Below are 21,792 nucleotides of genomic sequence, written 5' to 3'. Positions count from 1 at the left end.
ACACACCCGCTCCCCATTCACACCTAAGACCTTATAAGGCTGTGTGCACACGTTCTGGATGTTTCGCTTTTTTTTGCTATAAAAAACGCGATAAAACACTTACATTAAGCATCCTATTAATAGAATGCAATCTGCATTTTTTATGCACATGCTGCATTTTTTACCAGAGCGGAAACGCATTCCGGAAAAAAAATCATGTTCATTAATTTGCAGAAACGCGGGGATTCCGCACACATAGGTATGCATTGATCTGCTTACTTCCCGCATGGAGCTATGCCCACCATGCGGGAAGTAAGCGGATCATGTGCGGATGGTACCCAGGGTGGAGGAGAGGAGACTCTCCTCCAGGCCCTGGAAACCATATACCTGTAAAAAAAAAATTAAAAAATAGTGATATACTCACCTTCTGCTGGCCCCCCGCAGTCCTCTCAGCGGTGCACGCGGCAGCGTCCATTCCCAGGGATGTTGTGTGCGAAGGACATGGGATGACGTCACGTGACCGTGCATGAAATCTGCACTGAATCCCCAGGAAAAACACAAAATCCGCAAGAAAAACGCATGAAATCTGCAGCTGCGTTTTCTGCCAGGAGATGCAGATTTTGTGCAGAAAATCTGCACCCAAATCTGCAAGGTGTGCACATAGCGTAAATAAACTCCGGCTTCTCTTCAGCTCCACTACCACAAGTGTTCACCTCCCAGACCGCTCACAACCGCTGCTCCCCCAGCAGCTCCCACACAGGCTTCTCCGCTCCCCCAGCAGCTCCCACACAGGCTCCTCCGCTCCCCCAGCAGCTCCCACACAGGCTCCTCCGCTCCCCCAGCAGCTCCCACACAGGCTCCTCCGCTCCCCCAGCAGCTCCCACACAGGCTCCTCCGCTCCCCCAGCAGCTCCCACACAGGCTCCTCCGCTCCCCCAGCAGCTCCCACACAGGCTCCTCCGCTCCCCCAGCAGCTCCCACACAGGCTCCTCCGCTCCCCCAGCAGCTCCCCCACAGGCTCCTCCGCTCCCCCAGCAGCTCCCCCACAGGCTCCTCCGCTCCCCCAGCAGCTCCCCCACAGGCTCCTCAGCTCCCCCACAGGCTCCTCCGCTCCCCCAGCAGCTCCCACACAGGCTCCTCCGCTCCCCCAGCAGCTCCCCCACAGGCTCCTCCGCTCCCCCAGCAGCTCCCACACAGGCTCCTCCGCTCCCCCAGCAGCTCCCACACAGGCTCCTCCGCTCCCCCAGCGGCTCCCACACAGGCTCCTCCGCTCCCCCAGCGGCTCCCACACAGGCTCCTCCGCTCCCCCAGCGGCTCCCACACAGGCTCCTCCGCTCCCCCAGCAGCTCCTACCCAGGCTCCTCTGCTCCCCCAGCAGCTCCCAGCCTCCCACACAGGCTCCTCCGCTCCCCCAGCGGCTCCCACACAGGCTCCTCCGCTCCCCCAGCGGCTCCCACACAGGCTCCTCCGCTCCCCCAGCAGCTCCCCCACAGGCTCCTCCGCTCCCCCAGCAGCTCCCACACAGGCTCCTCCGCTCCCCCAGCAGCTCCCACACAGGCTCCTCCGCTCCCCCAGCAGCTCCCCCACAGGCTCCTCCGCTCCCCCAGCAGCTCCCCCACAGGCTCCTCCGCTCCCCCAGCAGCTCCCACACAGGCTCCTCCGCTCCCCCAGCAGCTCCCCCACAGGCTCCTCCGCTCCCCCAGCAGCTCCCCCACAGGCTCCTCCGCTCCCCCAGCAGCTCCCACACAGGCTCCTCCGCTCCCCCAGCAGCTCCCACACAGGCTCCTCCGCTCCCCCAGCAGCTCCTACACAGGCTCCTCCACTCCCGCACACAGGGCTTAGCTCCAGACTGAGGTAAACTCTGACTAAATAGCGGCCATTCCTCAGGTGTTCTTGGGTCGTTCCTCTCCGCAGTGTCCACCAGCTCAAGCTGCTCAGTATTTGCAGCGGACATTGTCTAGAGCTCCTCTTCACAGACACACAATGCGCCAGCCATGTTTTATACATATTCCCTGCCTTTACCAAGTGAGCAGTAACATTCCATAATGTGAGATTTTAATATTAGGGCGTGAAAAAAATCACAATTGAAATTTTAATCTAGATTCTAAAGCGCCGCATTAACCCCGCAGGGAATCCCTATAAGTACATATGTAACTGTGTGTGCAGCACATGAACGCTCCCACTACACAGAGAACTTTCTCATTTTCCGCGCCTTTGTTTCAAAACCTCCCGGAGGTAACGTAACATTCTAGAGTCTCCACCCAGATTTGCGGGTCAAGCCTCGCTCTGGACGCGCTCGTATCCCTGGGCGGTGACTACCAGCGTCTACCTTCCAGGGAAGGTGTCATTATCGCCTTCTGATTTGCTGTTCGAGTAGGTGAGAAACCCACGTGAATGACGATTCTTATCGCTTATTGGCTGAGCGAGATTCACGGCTCCGCATCTGATTGGACGCGCTTCTTACTGTTGCAGGGAGGCGATCCTGTGATTGGTGTATTATTTTCCAAGAGATCAGTACCACTCGATCCAGGAGGAGCTGAGGCCCGGGAGACAGACGCGGATCCGGCGTAGTGAGCAGACCGGTCCTGGAGCGGAGGTTTGTGTTCACCGAGGCGGATTGCTTCTAGAGCTGTTTACGGTCGGTCACTGATCGCATAGACTGCTGGATCGTATGATATCTGCTTGAGTTCACTGGTTGTGTATGTAGGAGCCATCGGCTCTACGGGTCCTTATGTGCGCCGATCTCTGATTGCACCGGTCTCTGATTGCACCGATCTGGTGGGGTACCTCTATTGGCTGCACAGTGTGGCCACCACAGGACACTTTGGGCAACCGGTTTTGGCATAGGTGACTTTTGGGTTTGGAAATTAAAGCAAAAAATAATCTCTCTTCTGCCTGTAGCCAGTGACTTATTAGCCCTGTAATGTGTGCGGTCATCGATCATCCAATGTGCATTGTGTCCTGTGACTTATGAATACATGGTGCAGGGCTCTGAGGGCTCCAGTGCTGCTGTATGCACCAGGTGGGATGGAACTGTGAAGTAGCCCATGCTGCTGCTGCTCCTCTTAGGCTACTTTCACACATCAGGTTTTCGCCGTCAGGCTCATCCGGCTAAATTTCAAAAAACCGGATCTGGCGAATGTTGCCGCCGGATCCGTTTTTTCCCCCATAGACTCGTATTAGTGCCGGGATGACCTTGCGTTTCATCCATTTTTCGCCAGATCCGGCAAATCTGCCGTTTCTGGAAAAAACGTCCATAGCAAGGATTTTTGTCTCCGGCAAAAAAGCAGGAAGTGCCGGATCCAGCGGTTCCGACTGTTTGCTAAAATGGGAGCTGGAAGGTGCCAGATCCAGAAAATGACAGATTCCGGTGCCGGATTCCGTTTTGTTAAAATGAGCATGCTCCAAATTTTTTTTTTTTTTTTATCCAATAATCTGAATATGCTAGCCGAACCCGTTGCATCAGTTTTTCACAATCTGCGCCGGATCCGTTTTTTCCAACATTCGCCGGATTGTGCCTGATGCAATAAACCTGATGTGTGAAAGTAGCCTTACTGGTTCCCAGTTACGTTAATTCTGTGGTGTCTCGACAGTAATACCAAATATTACTGGTTTATTGGGGGAAAAATATTATCGTACCTGTAAGGGTAAGTTCACACAGGGCGTTTTTTTCAGCTTTTTTTTTCTGCAGCAAAGGCCTGATCTTCTTGGCAGGAAAGAAGCTGCATCAAAAACGCAGGTTTAGGTGCGTTTTTTGTTGCATCTTTTTTTCCTCTTTGTCCATGCTAATGTCCTTGAATTTTCAGCAGCAAATAATGATACCTGCCTTTTTTCAACACCCATTCAAGTCAATGGGTGGAAAAACGCTGAAAGAAGTGACATGCTCTATGTCAAAAGAACGCTGCAAAGCACAAAATAACGATCAAACAAAAACCCAATGTGTGTGCATGAGATTTCCGAAATCTTATAGGCTTTGCTGGTACTGTAAAAAGCAGCTGAAAATTAGCATAAAAAACTGCTGAAAAAACGCCCTGTGTGAACTTACCCTAAGGCTGTGTGCACACATTGCTTTTTTCCTGCTTTTTTTTTTCCCCTCAGTGCAGATTTGCCACAAGACCTGAAGAGTTTCCTGATGCCGGCAAAGTGATTGAGAATCCTGAAGTCTCATGATCACGTCGCGTATTTGTGACTTGCACATTTAATTCTGCGGCTTGTCAATTTTGTCAGCGTTTTTGCTGCTGATTTCAACTGTAACAATGAGTGGGGGAAATCTGCACCAAATATACAAGTAAAAAAAAAAAAAAAGTAGTAAAAGCGCTCGTTTTTACTGCTATGTTTTTCCTGCCAAAAGATGCAGAAATTTCTGCACCAAATGCTCAATGTGTGCACACAGCCTATTAGTCCTAGTATAAATATCGGGCTGGGGGAGATTTTGCTGTTCAACCTGAACTGACCTGGGATTTTTTTAAAAAAAAATCCTTTTGATGCTTGGTAATGAATAGTACAGAAAAAGGAAATAATCGTTGGGCTAAACAATGGGACCAGCAGCTACTGTAGTATACATGGCGTGTCCTCTGCACACGTTATTTGGTGGCCGTGGACTACAGTGCTACAAAAGCACTGAAAGAATTGACATGCTGCGTCTTGCCAAAAATGTTGCAGGGATGAAAATATGCATCAAAGGAAAAAAAAAAAGCAGTGTGTGCATAAGGTTTAGAAATCTCATTGATTGTGCTGTAAAATATTGTGCAGTGTTTGTGTCTCAAATACGCTGAAAAACGCCACGACCTCCTCATCCAGACGTCCCTCTTTTTGTGGAAATTATCAAAGCCAAAAAATGAGTTGCATTGTGTGAGCATACCCGTAGACTTTGTAAAGATGGCAGCTGTAGGATTCAGGCTCTTAGAGGAGACTTGCGATCCTGAGCAGCTTGGAATCTTGTTTCCGCGCATTTGTCAGAAGTTGAATTGAGCTGCAGGCCGCGGCTCCTGTCATGTTACCTGCGATCCTGCCATGTTGGGACACGCGGCCCCAGTGGAATTGGATAGTGATGTTAATCATGGCGGGGACGTGTATCCACAAGAAGACGGCAGAAGTTATTTTAGGAACCAAACAGTTGGAATGAATAAAAATGAGGAGAAAATAATACTTTATAATACCAGCTTGAAAAAATGATTTTAAAATCTGAAATGTTGGCCTACTGAAATGTATGTTCAGTAAATGCACTCAATACTTGGTCGGGGCTCCTTTTGCAACAATTACTGCATCAATGCGGCGTGGCATGGAGGCGATCAGCCTGTGGCACTGCTGAGGTGTTATGGAAGCCCAGGTTGCTTTGATAGCAGCTTTCAGCTGTTGGAGGAAACCGGACTCTACTGTGCCAACTCTGCGGCCAGAAATGGAGACAGATGGTTCTCTGTAGCAATGGCGTTCCTATAGGTCAGACTGTTAATTTATCACCTGTGTAAGTGGCATTTCATAACTGAGGTGGGGCGGGGGCACGGTTTGCCATGGCATGATAGCAGCTTTCAGCTCGTCTGCATTGTTGGGTCTGGTGTCTCTCATCTTCCTCTTGACAATACCCCACAGATTCTCTATGGGGTCAAGGTCAGGTGAGTTTGCTGGCCAATCAAGCACAGTGATACTGTTGTTTGCAAACCAGGTACTGGTACTTTTGGCAGTGTGGACAGGTGCCAAGTCCTGCTGGAGAATAAAATTTCCATCTCCAAAAACTTGTTGGCAGAGGGAAGCATGAAGTGCTCTAAAATTTCCTGGTAGACGACTGCGCTGACTTTGGTTTTAATAAAACACAGTGGTCCTACACCAGCAGATGATATGGCTCCCCAAACCATCACTGATTGTGGAAACTTCACACTAGACCTCAAGCAGCTTGGATTGTGGCCTCTCCACTCTTCCTCCAGACTCTCGGACCTTGATTTCCAAATGAAATGCAAAATTTACTTTCATCTGAAAACACCTTGGACCACTGAGTCCAGTTCTTTTTCTCCTTAGCCCAGGTAAGATGCTTCTGGCGTTTGTCTATTGGTCATGAGTGGCTTCACACAAGGAATGCGACACTTGTACCCATGTCCTGGATACATCTGTGTGTGGTGGCTCTTGAAGCAATGACTCCAGCAGCAGTCCACTCCTTGTGAATCTCCCCCAGATTTTTGAATGGCCTTTTCTTAACAATCCTTTCAAGGCTGCAGTTATCCCGGTTCCTTGTGCACCTTTTTCTACCACATTTTTTCCTTCCACTCAACTTTCCATTAATATGCTTGGATACAGCACTCTGTGAACAGCCAGCGTCTTTAGCAATGACCTTTTGTGGCTTACCCTCCTTGTGGAGTGTGTCAATGACTGCCTTCTGGACATCTGTCAAGTCAGCAGTCTTCCCCATGATTGTGGAGCCTACTGAAACAGACTAAGGGACCTTTTTAAACGTTTAGGAAGCCTTTGCAGGTGTTTTTTTGTTAATTATTCTAATTTAGGCTAGTTTGACACTAGCGTTTTGAGCAGCTGCGGACTTCCTCCGTGAAGCCCTGCCCTCGGCCGCTAGCTCCGCCTACCTCTGCATGTGGCCTGCGTACCTATCTTTAACATTAGGTACGCAGGTCGTGCCGCTATATGCGGATGCTTCCGCATGCGTCGTTTTGACGATGCGGAGAAAAAAAATAGCTACAAGCTGCGTCCTATGCTGGTCGCATACAGCGGCACGACCTGCGTACCTAATGTTAAAGATAGGTACGCAGGCTGCATGCAGAAGTAGGAGGAGCTAGCGGCGGAGGTGCGGCCGAGGGCGGGGCTTCATGGAGGAAGTCCGCAGCTCCTCAAAACGCTAATGTGAAACTTGGCTTACTGAGACCCCCCCTTTTGGGTGTCCTTGGCTGTTAGCCATAATCATCAACATTAACAGAAATAAAAACTTGAAATAGATCACTCTGTAATGACTCTCTAAAATATGAGTTTCACTTTTTGTATTGAGGAATTGAAATAAATTTTACTTTTTGATATTCTAATTTTGTTAAAAGCACCTGTGTGTGTTATACATACACATTATTATTATTTTTTCTGGAACACTGAACCAGTTAAAAGAAGTGTCGTGCTCGGTCTTCTGGGGGCTTCTGTTCGAAAACCTCCTCCACTCTATTCTTCACAGTATAGCGTAAGACGCCGGCTGCAAGCAAAAAGACTGGAAGAGTCACTTCAGGACAAGGACCGCCAGTGTTTTCTTGAAGGGCCTTTGCCTGGGAAAACTCATCGGCTTCTCTGTGTGCACATCTGTGACCATGATTCACGAAACAGCTGCCAGTCTCTTCACCTGAATTCAACATCCTTGTAGGCGCATATGAAGCTGTTGAATTCAGGTCCGGAAAGCTCCCATGTAAACGCGGCCTAGGGGTGAAGTCACATGCGGCCATTTTTCTGAATGGGTTTGTTTAGACAGCAACTATGTGGATTTCTGCAAGTTCCATTCAGATGAACTAAGGCCACATTCACACTATCTATCAGTATGTGGTCAGTATTTTACATCAGTATTTGTAAGCCAAAACCAGGAGTGGAACAATCAGAGAAGGAGTATAATAGAAATACATCACCACTTGTGTATTTATCACCCACTTCTGGTTTTGGCTTACAAATACTGAGGTAAAAAACTGACCAAATACTAAATGTGTGAATGTGGCCTTACAGATGTTCCTGTATCTAATCTGCGTCATGTTAATATAACTAAATGAATGTCGTGATTCTGTTACTTGAGGATTTTGTTTCCCCAATATTTGTTCTATTTTTATTTTTCCGCTAAGCCGGATATTTGGTTAATGCGTGGCTGTTTTTGGAACTAAGACTTTAAATTCATGTCAAGTTTTATTTTGGTTATCAGGACCTTTCAGTACAGTGAAGGAACAGTCTTGTTCACTGCCAGTCACCCTGCCCGCCATGGTGTGAATGATCTCACATGGTAAATAACGCACTTGGCTGAGGGTGAGGAGCTGGCGCTGCCCTGCTCATCTGGGCCAGAAATCCTGTTTACAGGATGGCCGCAGGGTCACTGAATGATGGCAGAAAAATACGAGCAGCAACTTCCCTATAAGTAAAGAAATTATTGCATTTTGAAAGTAAATCCTATAATATGGCTGCCGTTACAGATTCTGGTTATACTTTTCCCCCGGATTTCTCTGGCTCCTGATTAATACGTTGTGGTAGATCGGCTTACTCGGCTGCACATGGAGGTAGGCACGGAAACACTGAGGATTTAAGAACTTCCTTTGGTATATTATGGACAGCCTAAACCAAGGTATAGTAAAACAAATACAGCCCTCTGGACAAAACAGGAAGACAAAACGGTAGGAGAAAGCACAGTCCTTCTGAGAGCGGAGTTCCTGCCGCTCACCGCTAGAAACACACACGCGGTTCAGGTTTTAGCATAAACACAAACCACTTCTCTGGAGGGTTCCTCTCCAGACACTGACTAAACACTGCTGCCTTTGGAGGCCAGCTACTTAACCCCCAAACCGTGTTACTCCTCCCCCCATGTCACTGATCACATGACTGTGACACAGAGGTCCTGTCAGCACATTGCGGAGTCGTCTCTGCAGGTGGAGATAAGGTGGACATCCTCCCACCCACTCTATGGATGCCCGCATAAAAACCAGCCCGTGAAACTTGGCTTAACCCTCACAACACTAAGGCTATGTGCACACGTAGCAGAATTGCCGCGGAAATTATATGTATATATATATATATATATATATATATATATATATCATTTTCTCTATTTTGTGTCTTAAAGCCTGAAAAATCTCACATTTTGCACAATGTTGTAAGAAATGCACCAAGGTAACATAAAATCCACTCTGGGGGTCTACTGGAGTAGGGTTGCACCTAATTTTTAACCCGCATTTGATAAGTCCGTCTAAAACACATCGCAAAAACTACATTGACCTAAAATTCTAAATTACAAAAGACAATTTGAAGAAGGGTACAAATCGTTTTCTAAACTTGCTGCAAATAAAAAAAAAATCACTAAGTGATAGAAATTCACGTCAAATTACCTGTGGAAAAGCAATGGTGAATTGGGTCCTATGTCCATGTCATGCTTAAGGTACCTTCACATTAAGCGACGCTGCAGCGATAGCGACAACGATGCCGTTCGCTGCAGCGTCGCTGTTTGATCGCTGGAGAGCTGTCACACAGACCGCTCTCCAGCGACCAACGATGCCGAGGTCCCCGGGTAACCAGGGTAAACATCGGGTTACTAAGCGCAGGGCCGCGCTTAGTAACCCGATGTTTACCCTGGATACCAGCGTAAAATGTAAAAAAAACAAACACTACATACTTACATTCGCGTCCCCCGGCGTCCGCTTCCTGCACTGACTGAGCGCCGGCCCTAACAGCAGAGCGGTGACGTCACCGCTGTGCTGTACTTTCACTTTCACTTTACGGCGCTCAGTCAGTGTGGGAAGCGGACACCGGGGGACGCGAAGGTGAGTATGTAGTTTGGTTTTTTTTACATTTTACACTGGTAACCAGGGTAAACATCGGGTTACTAAGCGCGGCCCTGCGCTTAGTAACCCGATGTTTACCCTGGTTACCAGTGTAAAACATCGCTGGTATCGTTGCTTTTGGTGTCAAACACGATGAGACACGCCGGTCTGACGACCAAATAAAGTTCTGAACTTTCTTCAGCGACCAGCGATATCACAGCAGGATCCAGATCGCTGCTGCGTGTCAAACTAAACGATATCGCTAGCGAGGACGCTGCAACATCACGGATCGCTAGCGATATCGTTTAGTGTGAAGGTACCTTTACAGCCCATGTTTGGTGTATACATAGAGAAAAGCTCTTAGTATATTTGACAAATCTATCCTTAAGGCTCTAGTCACCCATCAAAGGCCAAAATACAAAAGATCGTCTATATGCCTTCCCTGTGTGGCTATATATACTTTTTTTCTGTATAAGGCCATGTCCCCATATAGCATAACTTTATTGGTGCAGAAAATCTGGTGCTTTTTTAAAGATAATCTTTCAGCAGGCTTTTGCTATGTAATCTGAGGGCAGCAGGAGGTAGGGGCTGAGACAGATTTCAAGGATGTGTTGCTTATTGGTCTGTGCTGTTGTTTCCATACAATGAATGTTTTATCACTAGGAGATTATCACTGCACAGACTAGCTTCCTCATACGAAGTCGTTCGCTCACACTCCATCCTCTGATAAGCAACTCGCTGTCAATAGATGACGTACATAGACTGGTGTGGGCTGGTTTACCTTTTTGAGCTCTGCTACAACTAACAACTCTGTGAACACGGCATAAGGGTGTACAGTTGAATAACTTCTACCCTGTGACATACATTTCCTTAGTAATATGCAACTGTGATATAATTCCCGCTGTAAGTAAAATCTTCCTGTTGGAAATGCAGAAGCGTGAATGTTCCCAGTGATTTCTTCTAATGAATGGAGAATAAAGCTCCTGTTCTACAAGGAGGTGCTGGAGGTCAGACGCTGCTTTCATGTGGGTTTTCCTTGCAGAGCCAGCGAGATCCCTCTGAACTCCAGGCTTGTGAACGTGAGTTTGGCAGGTTTAGGAGAAAACGTGACGCTGTGATGTTACTGTTCCTTTTACCCTGCTGTATGTGTATATAGGGGGACATGTCAGGGCTGTGTCAGGCGATGCCACGGATGGAGACTGTAATCTTCACATTGCCGGTGCATTGTGTGTACTTGGATACTGTATAGATTGAGCAGCGCAGCAGTCACTATAGATCCCACATATAGATCTCGGCATCATTACAGTTTGACATTTTGCATTTCTTTCCCAGCTGTTTTTGCTTTTCTGCATCTGTTGGCCGCTTCTCAAGATTACGGAGATTGTAACGGCCGCTGGTGATATTGCAAATCATTATCATTTTCAACCATTTCTGCAAATTGCCGAATTATCGTTGCTGATTCCTAAAATTATGGAAATACCTCCTAGGGGAAATGTGTAGGTTATGTTCACATGTGTTTTTTCCTGCGTTTATTTTTATTGCAAATTAAAAGCTCCTTCTTACAAAACCAGAAATCTCATGCACACACTTTTTCAGTGTCCGAATTGTAAAATTGAAGCCTGACACTTTCCAGCGGTTTTCAGCAATAGAAAGCACTATCAGTCTTTGCAGCATTCTTGGTGGAAATAACGCATGTACAGCAGGATGAGGATGTGAAACCCATTAATTTTTGTGATTTCCCCCTCTCTCCACAGTTTAAATTTTACAATAATGTCTTGGGAGGACGCCCCTCACACGCCACAAACTTCACCCCTAGTTAGGACACTCTCTTGGGGTACTTTACTAAATATTGACGCCCCTCTGGGGTGGAAGAAGGGGAAATGTGACATTTCCAAAAAAATTTCTAAAGGGGTTTTTCACTTCTATGTTTGTTTAATTTTTACTTAAAGTTTAACAGTTGTTTTTATTTGATAAATCCATAGTACACATGAAAATAAGCAATTTTGTAGTATATCTTATCAGAGAGACCTGCTTCCATCTCATCCTGAACTGATCAGTCTCAATTCATGGGTAAAATCTGTATTCAGTGAAGGCTCAATTTACAGATTTTATCCATAAACTGAAGGTGAGAGAAGCAGATTTCTGTGATAAGATATATTACAAAGATTTTTATTTTCAAATCTATTGATTTATAAAAAAAAAAAAATCAACCATTACTCCTGTTATATGCATGTATTTATTTCTAAAAATCATTTTTCCAATTCGGTTTCATTAAAGATATTACAGGCTTTTTATTTCACTGCTCATACAACTTTTCTTTTTAATCAATAAACATTTATTGCATGCCAAATAACATAGATTACAGCAGAATAAATATTTTACATGTCGCCATACAGTACATATACAGGAATAGTACCTATAAACCAAGTATTCAATCCATGACCTTAACATAACAACCATATAGTTCTCCCCTTCCCAACCCAGGACTAAAATCCACCCTCTCCCACAGTGTGCAATACAATGCAAGCATGCCCATACTCACATAGGTGTTACTCATAGAACCATAGAATGGTAGAGTTGGAAGGGACCTCCTGGGTCATCTGATCCAACCCCTTGCTCAATGCATGATTCACTAAATCATCCCAGACAGGTGTCTGTCCAGCCTCTGTTTGAAGACTTCCATTGAAGAAGAACTCACCACCTCTCGTGACAGCCTGTTCCACTCATTGATCACCTTCACTGTCAAAAAGTTTTCTCTAATATCCAATCTGTGTCTCCTCCCATTCAGTTTCATCCCATTGCTCTTAGGGCCCCTTCACACTGGTCGATTCTGCTACGATTACGACGCATTTGCGTCATATTCGACATCGCAGTACGAGCTCGTAGCCAGCGGTCACACTCTACGATGTTAACGCTTTTTCTGACGTAGTTGCGATGTGAACGTCACGCGTCGCAATCGTACGCTACCCTTCACACCGCCATAGTCCTACGACTCCGAGCGTGACGTATTACCAGCATGGGCGTGCTAAAACGTCACGCCCAATCAGGAGACAGGTATGCGGAAGCCCAACCCACGTAGTCGCATTACGAGCTCGTATGACCGCCGTCACATACTACGATTTCGACCGCCACAGCGAGACATTTACGACGAAAGAAAGTTCTGCTCTTTCTTTCACATCGTACGATGCTGGGCTGCGTCGCAAATCGTAACGCCATGTCACACTTTGCAACCTCGGAACGAGGACGGATAAACGTCACAAATCGAACGCTCGTTCAGACTTTGATTGCACAGTGTGAAGGGGCCCTTACACAGTCAGTCAAATACATTATCCTACTACCCAGACAGGTTGTAATCCATAGTTTACAGGATCAGTAAAATGAAATAAGGCATCTCTAGCCAGCACCTCCGATACCTCGGTTATGCACCTAATTCAGTCTCCCCATACTTTACCAAATTTACCCTCTCTTGATATAAACCCTTTTTTTCCCCAGAAGTCAGTAGAGTTGAGAGCTTGGACCACTTCTTCATGGGGAGGTCTGGTTTCTAGCCAGTGTGTAACTATAGATTTTCAATTTTCAAGTCTGGTAGAATATTTTAGTAATAGCTAACTGTACCTGAGCAGATCCTCAGGTATTAAATAATCAACAATTCTGCTGTTAATCTACAAACGCCCCCCCCCCCCCCCCCCCTTCAAAGCCTCACCAGTCTCAGGCATGTCCAAAACATGTGCATCAGTTCCGCATTTTCTTCCCTGCAACACAGACCAGTCATCCGTCTATAGGCCCATTCTATATAGTACCTTGTGGGTCCTATAAACTCTATGAACTAGAAACAGTTGAGACCTTCTTTGTGTCGTGTTTATTGAAAGCAATCCTGGAGATTCCAGCACCTCTTCCCATTCCTCTGTAGAAATGCTACCCACATCCTACGAACATGGGCCATTGGGTCACCCAAAATCTTTAGCAACAAAGAGTTGTAAACCAGAGAGATGATTTTGCCTGCATTACAAAGTCTTGCAGCCCATTAGAAGATATAAAGAGATCAGAGATGGGTTCCCTTGTTGCGTGTCTTAGTGCTCATACATCTTTCATCTAGTCCATGTTAATAAATCTTTTGAGAGAAGCTCAAAAAAAGACTGATAAGAGTTGCAAACTTTCCCATTGGACCGTCATAATGATTATCGTTTAACCCACCTCCTCACCAACATCACCACCACACTTATCCCATCCCGAACCCATATCTTCAACCTATCAATAACTTCTGGTACCTTCTGCTTTCAAACATGTCATAATCACAATTATCCGCAAATGCCATCAATCGACCTGACCACCATGTCCGGCTATCGCCCCATATCGCTACTCCCATTCGCTTCTGAACTTTCCTCCCACCTCTATACCTCTCTACCTCACTCTTCAGCAACCTAAAATCTGTCTGCCCCCACCACTTCACTGAAACTGCCCTGACCAAAATTACTAACGACTTAGGGTACCTTTACACAGTGCAATTTTGATCGCTACGACGGCACGATTTGTGAAGTTCCAGCGATGCATTTACGATATCGTTGTGTCTGACACGCTACTGCGATCCGGATCCCCGCTGAGAATCGTACGTCGTAGCAGATCGTTTGAAACTTTCTTTCGTCGTCTAGTGTCCCGCTGTGGCGGCATGATTGCATCGTGTGACACAGGTTGTATACGATGTGCGCACAGTAACCAACGGCTTCTACATCGCAAATACGTCATGAAATTATCGCTCCAGCGCTGTGTATTGCAACGTGTGACCGCAGTCTACGACGCTGGAGCGATAATCATACGACGCTGCAACGTCACGAATCGTGCCGTCGTAGCGATCAAAATTGCACTGTGTAAAGGTACCCTTACAGCCAAAGCTAACAGACAATTCTCTGTACTCCTCCTTCTAGACCTGACCTCTACCTTTAACACTGTTGACCACTGCCTCCTACTACAGATCCTCTTTCTTTGGTGTCAGACCTCACCCTATCCCACACTACCTCCTCATCATGCCCTCTCTCTGTTGGTCTCCCTCAAGGCTCTGTCCTAGGATGCCTACTCTTCTCTATCTATAGGGACAACTCATAAAGTCCTATGGCTTCCAGTACCACCTATACCCTTAGTTAAGAGAGAATAAAATTACCATAACCCACTCCCGCACTACCACCTTTTTAAAGACGACCCCTTTTTCAAACTGTCCAACCAGCCCTGTCTAGTATTATTCACCAACCCTTAAAATGAAGTACCATCCTTGTAATTTGTCAACTGGCTGTGTCCACCAGGACAAGAACTGCTTTTTTTCTCTCAATTAACTCTCCAGTCTGCTAATAAAAGGGAGTCTTGAGAAGAGTACCCCCCGCTATGACTCCATGTGTCCTCTCTAGGATTGGTTATCTTTGGGACTGGCTAGAATCCAAAGAACATATTGACCTTGTTTCACAATTTTTCTTGAAGGTGACATTGTGTAATTTCTGATACTGTGTGTTTTTTGTAATGTGAAATTCCTCACTATTTCTATACCATGTAGATCAGTGGTGGACAATTAATTTTCCCAAGAGGCCACATGAGGGACCGTGACTGTTGTGGACTGGAAGGTTAAACCAATAGGCCGAAATTAATTCTGTTCAATATTAAGATTAATATATTACAGTCAGTATTAATATAAAGTAATTATATTGCTTAACATTGAGCAGAATTAAGTATGCTGACATCCTATATGCCGTATGAGCCCACACAGTCTCCCTATATAAAGTCATGGCCTCCCATATATACAACGTGAGCCCTCACCCTGATGGGTGAAGGACGGGGCCGGCGGCCTCTCCTCCACTAATCTATTAACCTCTATCTGCATCCTGGATGCGGATAATGGTCATTGCGGGCGAGGGAGGGCACTGTGCTGTCTGTCACCGGGCTTGACTGGAACGGGCCACACTTTGCCCAGGTCTGATGTAGACTGTTGTCCCCTGCATGTCTGGTGTTTGACCATCACGGGATTTTCTTGCATGTGAATTCTCCATATATAATCACTATGTAAGATTATGTAGATTGCCTCTTCAGAGAGAAAGAGGACTTGAACTCTATAGCGCCACCTGTTGGAAGCGACGATCCTGCAAGTCATAATCAACCCTTTACCGGGTACGTAAGATTAGTGAGATAATTTAGCTGCTGCGGCATAGTACCACTGCTCTATTTACAGAGGATTGATCAGCATGCTGGCGAGCCATCTATTATGTAAATGGCGAGTCGGGGTAATTGATGGCGGTCTGTATGCTGACTGCTAGAATCCCGTGATTGACAGGACCTCTGTTCCACAAATTATAGGAAATTTGACCTTGTCTCTGTAATCTCATATGATCACTCGCATCTAATCAGCAATATTAAACGTGGTTATTTTAAATATCATTACCATTTAGACAAAGTTAGTTGTTAAATTTTGCTGTCAAGGACTCACTAGGTGAGGTGGATATTCGAAGCCCAAGGACCGGGTGGGCACACAGGCCACAGGCAGAAGGCAGGGGTGTTGAACGCTGGAAACAAGTAGCAGAGTTACAGGAATTCTCAGTCAGACCCGAGAAGTCCATGAGACCGTTGACAGGTAGCAGGGTTACTGGACGCTGCAGACAGACATCATGGAGATCGCAGACAGATAACAGACCAACTGTAAAGTCTAATGAGGTCCTGGAAACTGCAAATAGACATGTAGCAGAGGTAAACTAAAGGTACCGTCACACTAAACGACGCTGCAGCGATATCGACAACGATGCCGATCGCTGCAGCGTCGCTGTATGGTCGCTGGAGAGCTGTCACACAGACCGCTCTCCAGCGACCAACGATGCCGAGGTCCCCGGGTAACCAGGGTAAACATTGGGTTACTAAGCGCAGGGCCACGCTTAGTAACCCGATGTTTACCCTGGTTACCATTGTAAATGTAAAAAAAACAAACAGTACATACTCCCCTTCTGCTGTCTGTCACACGTCCCTCGCCGTCTGCTTCCCGCACTGACTGTGAGTGCCGGCCGTATAAGGCACAGCACAGCGGTGACGTCACCGCTGTGCTCTGCTTTTACTTTACGGCCGGCACTCACAGTCAGTGCGGGAAGCAGACGGCGAGGGACGTGTGACAGACAGCAGAAGGTGAGTATGTACTGTTTGTTTTTTTTACATTTACAATGGTAACCAGGGTAAACATCGGGTTACTAAGCGCGGCCCTGCGCTTGGTAACCCGATATTTATCCTGGTTACCACTGTAAAACATCGCTGGCATCGTTGCTTTGGCTGTCAAACACGACGATACACGCCGATCTGACGACCAAATAAAGTCCTGAACTTTCAGCAACGACCAGCGACATCACAGCAGGATCCAGATCGCTGCTGCATGTCAAACACAACGATATCGCTATCCAGGACGCTGCAACGTCACGGATCGCTATCGTTATCGCTGCAAAGTCGTTTAGTGTGAAGGTACCTTAAGTCTTATTAAGGTACTAGAAGGCACAAGCAGACATGTAACATAAGTCCTGGAAGCTGCAGGTGGACACTTAGCAGAGATAATTCCAGAGTGATTAGAAAGTCTGAATATTATGGAAGACAGGAGACGTCCTGGAGATCAAAGACAGTTAGCAATGGTGCTGAACGCTGTAGACTGGAAACCACAGGCAGCAAGGAGACGTCCTGGAAACTGGTCAGGAACTGTGGCCATACAAACTAAAAGTCTTACGAGAGAGTCTTAATACCAAGACCCATGTGTAGGTGGCCTTCTATGTACCCAGGCAGATGCCCAACATGGAGCACAACATCAGTGGACCGTAATGAGGGGAGCACAGTCCAGATGTGGGACAGGGGTGTAAAAATTATCCTCATTTGGAGGGTTTGGTACAAACTCTCTATAAAGGTTCATGCATTCGTCCATACAAATCTGTTTAATCTCGGACTGCAGTGCATGGACTGGTCGTGGCTCTCTGCACCCAAGCCTGACAGCCTCATAGAAATACATGAAGCTTTCACGCTCTGATCGGAAGATGTGTGGCCTGTCCATGCATTCCAGTCCAAGATTGGACCGATTTGCACAGACGTCTGAATTAGAACTAGGGCTGTGTTGAAATATTGCAGCCACAGAAACTGTAATATGTGAAGACAGCATAAAAAAAAGACTCTAGACTGGTGTCTTCCTATAGTGGTAGCGAGCCTGAGCTGTGCTACTACGGTATGTAAATTGTCCTCCGAAATAGTCATGATGCTTTAGATATGAAGTGAACCCGAATACATTTACTTTTTACTTTGGCATGATATAAAACATACCTGTTGTTCCTGTTAACTTTTCAGAAAGAGCTTGTGTGTGCGTGCGCGCGCCTGGGGAATAACACTATTTTTGACCATTATCTGACTTGTATCCTGCATTTTTCACCTGTTTTCTCCTATGCAGACTCTTCTAATTTTCAGTTGTCTATGAACTATTGGGTGGAGACTAGCTGTTATGATGTCTCCCATAAGAAGTACACTAAAACGGCAGCATAGAGGACATTATAACGCGTACTAAACTATGTATCTGTGAATCCAGCACGGAAACGAAATACATTTGCTAGAAGCTTCAGCATGATTTGCCTGATCTGTGCTGAATTCACTTCACTCCCTTTTCACTCTGCTTGAAGTAACAACAGCTGTAACCTGACACCTCACTGCTGCCAGTCAGTCTTGCTTTGATTGATTGACCAAGACAGAGTATAGCTATTTTTTTTTTTCTTCTTCTTTTAAAGGGAATCTGTCAGCAGGATTGTGTGTCAGGTCAGTGCAGTTATACTGATTACAATGATACCTTAGTTAATGAAATCCGTCTTGTGGTTGTTGTTAAATCTTTATTTTCAGTTTTAAGTTAATGATCAGTTCGTGCTTCGGGGCGGCCTGTGGGGGTCTTCCTGGGGTCCTCTGATTAAGTATTCATTTGTGTGGTTTAATACAGGTCATTGATCTCTGTGACGTGCCCCTATTTTACATACTATATATCTTATTGTTTTGAAAAAAGAATAAAAATTACTTTCATCGTGCAGCTGGTGCCTGTGCTGTACCCTGATTTTATTTAGTCATATAAATGTCTTTATAAAAAAAAAAATTTCTTCCCCAAAATGGCGCCGGCCGCACCTGCGCGGTAGCATCGCGTTCTGAATTATGCTACTGCGCAGACGCGCCATTTTGAGGAACTTAAAACTCCTCATACTCACAAGAGAAATTGACATGTTTCTATCTGAACAACAAATGTAATATGAGAAGGTAGAGGAGCCATAGACCCTAAATAACCTCTATAAATAAACTACAAGGTAGATATAAGTTTTATAAATATATGGAGTCGCGTGACCCACCCAAAAAATTGAAAAATGTTACATTTTATTATATACCAAATCAGTCCAAAATACATAATAGTGGAACTAATCACTAAGACAGAATATTAAAAACAAGGGTTCCAGGGTGAAGGCTCAAACAAATGGCCACGGGAGAATGGGATTGGGGGCAAAAAAAGATGTGTATGGAAGGGTAGCAAGTGATGATATTAAATATGAGCAATTCAATACAAATGTAAGTGGTATACATGCAGCAAAAGTACCCGAATGTTCATAGTAGGCTGTCTGTAGACAGAGATCATAGGGTACATGAAAACAATAAGTGGTAACGGTAACCTTTTAATCCTATAAAGTAATAAGTACCTAAGAGCAATATGCTACATATATCACAGAGTGTAAGTATACTAATAAGTTCAACAGCACTAACGCTAGCACGGTTCCAAACATCCTGGTGTGCACCCTCAACCCCAGCGCACGTTTCTCATGGGCTTCCTCCGGGGATGTTTAGAGACTTGACATTTTAGAGACTTCAAAAATGCACCGTAGATCTGTTTACACTGCATAAAAAAATAAGAAAAAACAGTGGGCATTACATTTCTATCAATCCCATCCATTTTGCTGGTACTGAGAATTTAGGGAAGTGAAAAATACTCAGCGTCAAAATTTTATTGTAGGAACTTAACTCAAAGGTATGTGCAAATGGCTCCATGTAGACGCTGGGAAGAATTCTACCAGGCAAATCCGTTTCCGGAAAATACAGGTAGTCGTTCATTATTAAATGGGCTGTTAGTTACTACCGACGAACGATCTATTTCTATCGTAAAACCTCTTTGACATGACTAAGGCTGTGTTTGTGTTAAATTACTTAAAAGCAGTTGGATACAGTCCTAGGAGACCTCAGAGTGTTACTTCTATCTTTTCGATGCAATTGGAGGCTACCCCAGGTAGCTCTCTGCACTTCCTACTAGTGCACATGTTTGGAATGGGTTTTCACAAAGGATTAGGAAGCTTATATGTACATAAAATGGCAAGGCAACAAATTTTGTCTGGAACAAGGCCTATGGTCACTATGGTATTACAATGGCCTTGTATTAATAGGGTGTAATACTAAATGTGAAATTACCAGCAGCAACCAGAGTAGGGACTCAGTATCTGGATGCCACAGACAGGTCGCACAATCCTAGATTCAGAATGACATTAGTACATTTTTAGGATGTAATGGATAACTTTCTGGAAGTCGTGTCCATGGACAACGATTACGCCCCTGTGTCGCTTTTATAGCACCATACACATGGTATGCCAGGCTGCCTTAGGGCAAAGGTTAAACCTTATTCAATGTAGCCAAAATTAATTCACGTTGGTAATCGTTGCTGATCCCAACATTATGATGTGGGGTGGTATAATGTATGGTATCCCCCCCCCCCAGTCTTTATACCAAGTACGGAAAAAATTTGGTGTTGCATCAATTTGATTGTGGAACCAGTGGTACGGCCATTTCTCTAAAGTGTCCTCCCAGGAGCGGTTTTCCAACACCATAACGCCAGGCCGTATGTAGCTTGTGTTACTCTGAGCAGCTGGCATGGCCTAAACATGATGCCATAGACTGCAGTTTCTCCGGACTAGACTCCCATCAAGCACATCTGGTATATCATTGTTCAGCAATTGCAAAGGCAGCTGCCAGCAGTGGATCTTGATTATTTGCCAAGTGCATTCATTGCGGCAGAACATTCCTCAGACAACCATTAATAGCAGACAAGGCATGCCAGTGTGGGTTTTTTTGCACATGGTGCTCATACATAGTGAATAAATCGATCTTTTTGAAAATTGTTTCCATTTTTTATCACTTGCATATCATCCTATGATCTTTATTATTCCATGCCTGTTGCTACTTGGTTTTGCTAGTTTGATATTGTATGTAGTCTTTCACTCTACAGTAAGTAGCAATTGCTCAGATATTTTGCTACCTGGCTTCTTAGACTTGTCCAAACTCGGCGGTAAAGTAAAACTCGGGTGGAAGATTTCTGAAGTGAAGAACGAATACAAACTCCGCAACATGAGCTTGAGCTAAATCAAAATGTCAACGCTGGAGGAAAGAAAAATATTAAACCCTAATGGAAAGTAATCACAGTCCTTTCAGACAGTGCTGTTTGTCCTGAATGATATGTTCCTACTAATTGCTGATTTCAGACGAACCTCCTCTCGGCTTGTTCTTTGGCAGCGTGTAAGGGCCTGTAATTCATATTGATTTCTCCTGATTGATGCCACATTCTGGGACATGTTGATTCCAAGTGATATTTTATGCTTTTTGCTTGAACGCTAATGTATTTGCTCAATTTATGCATGTGGTTTTTTTCCCCCTCCCTTGTTCTTACATCTAATGACCGGGGATTGTATTTGTAACTGCTGCACTCAGACCCTTAGTTCAGCTGCTAACTCATTTGTTTAGTAGTGATTATGTGAAACATTACAGAATATGGTATAAATGGTGATGTGGGTAAAAATGTGTTTTGTCATTTTACTTAAAGGGCTATTCCCATCTCCAAGATTCTATCCCAATATGTAGAAGGTGTCATAATAATATTATCAAATACCTACAGTTAGAAATTTTAGTATAGTTCTTCTGATAAGCTATGTCGCATACCGTACTCCATTGCAGCAACTTGGATATCCATAGATACGACCACTAACAACAAACTGTCACTATATGAGTGGTCTTAACCATGTGTGCTACTGCAATGCCCTTCACTTGGGGTAAGCGACATAGTTTATCAGAAGAACTATGCTACATTTGTAATTGGAGTTATTTGCTGATATTATTACTACCCCGACTACATATTGTGATCGCGTCTTGTAGATGGGAATACCTGTTTGTTTTGATGTTTGTGCTTTTCTTTGAGCATTCTTAACTTCCATATCTGTGGATTCCACATCATGTATGTCATTGAGGCGCTGGTAAACAGTATGAGGGTTTTCCCAGGCTCTCTG

The 21,792-nt window shown here is 45.3% G+C and overlaps 1 protein-coding gene across 1 annotated transcript in view; it reads left to right on the top strand.

Moving 5' to 3' along the window:
- The first annotated feature begins 2,336 nt into the window (after positions 1 to 2,336).
- GLCE (glucuronic acid epimerase) overlaps positions 2,337 to 21,792 on the top strand; it is a 76,212-nt gene continuing 56,756 nt past the window's right edge. Inside the window, exons 1-2 of the mRNA XM_077263222.1 lie at positions 2,337 to 2,355; positions 2,451 to 2,574. The gene's annotated coding sequence lies outside the window, so the exon portion shown is untranslated. The remainder of the gene's footprint in view (positions 2,356 to 2,450; positions 2,575 to 21,792) is intronic.

This window comes from Ranitomeya variabilis, chromosome 5, assembly GCF_051348905.1.
Source record: "Ranitomeya variabilis isolate aRanVar5 chromosome 5, aRanVar5.hap1, whole genome shotgun sequence".
NCBI classification, from domain to species: domain Eukaryota; kingdom Metazoa; phylum Chordata; class Amphibia; order Anura; family Dendrobatidae; genus Ranitomeya; species Ranitomeya variabilis.
The sequence above is the reverse complement of the archived record's forward strand: the minus strand, read 5'-3'. Positions and strand labels throughout refer to the sequence as shown.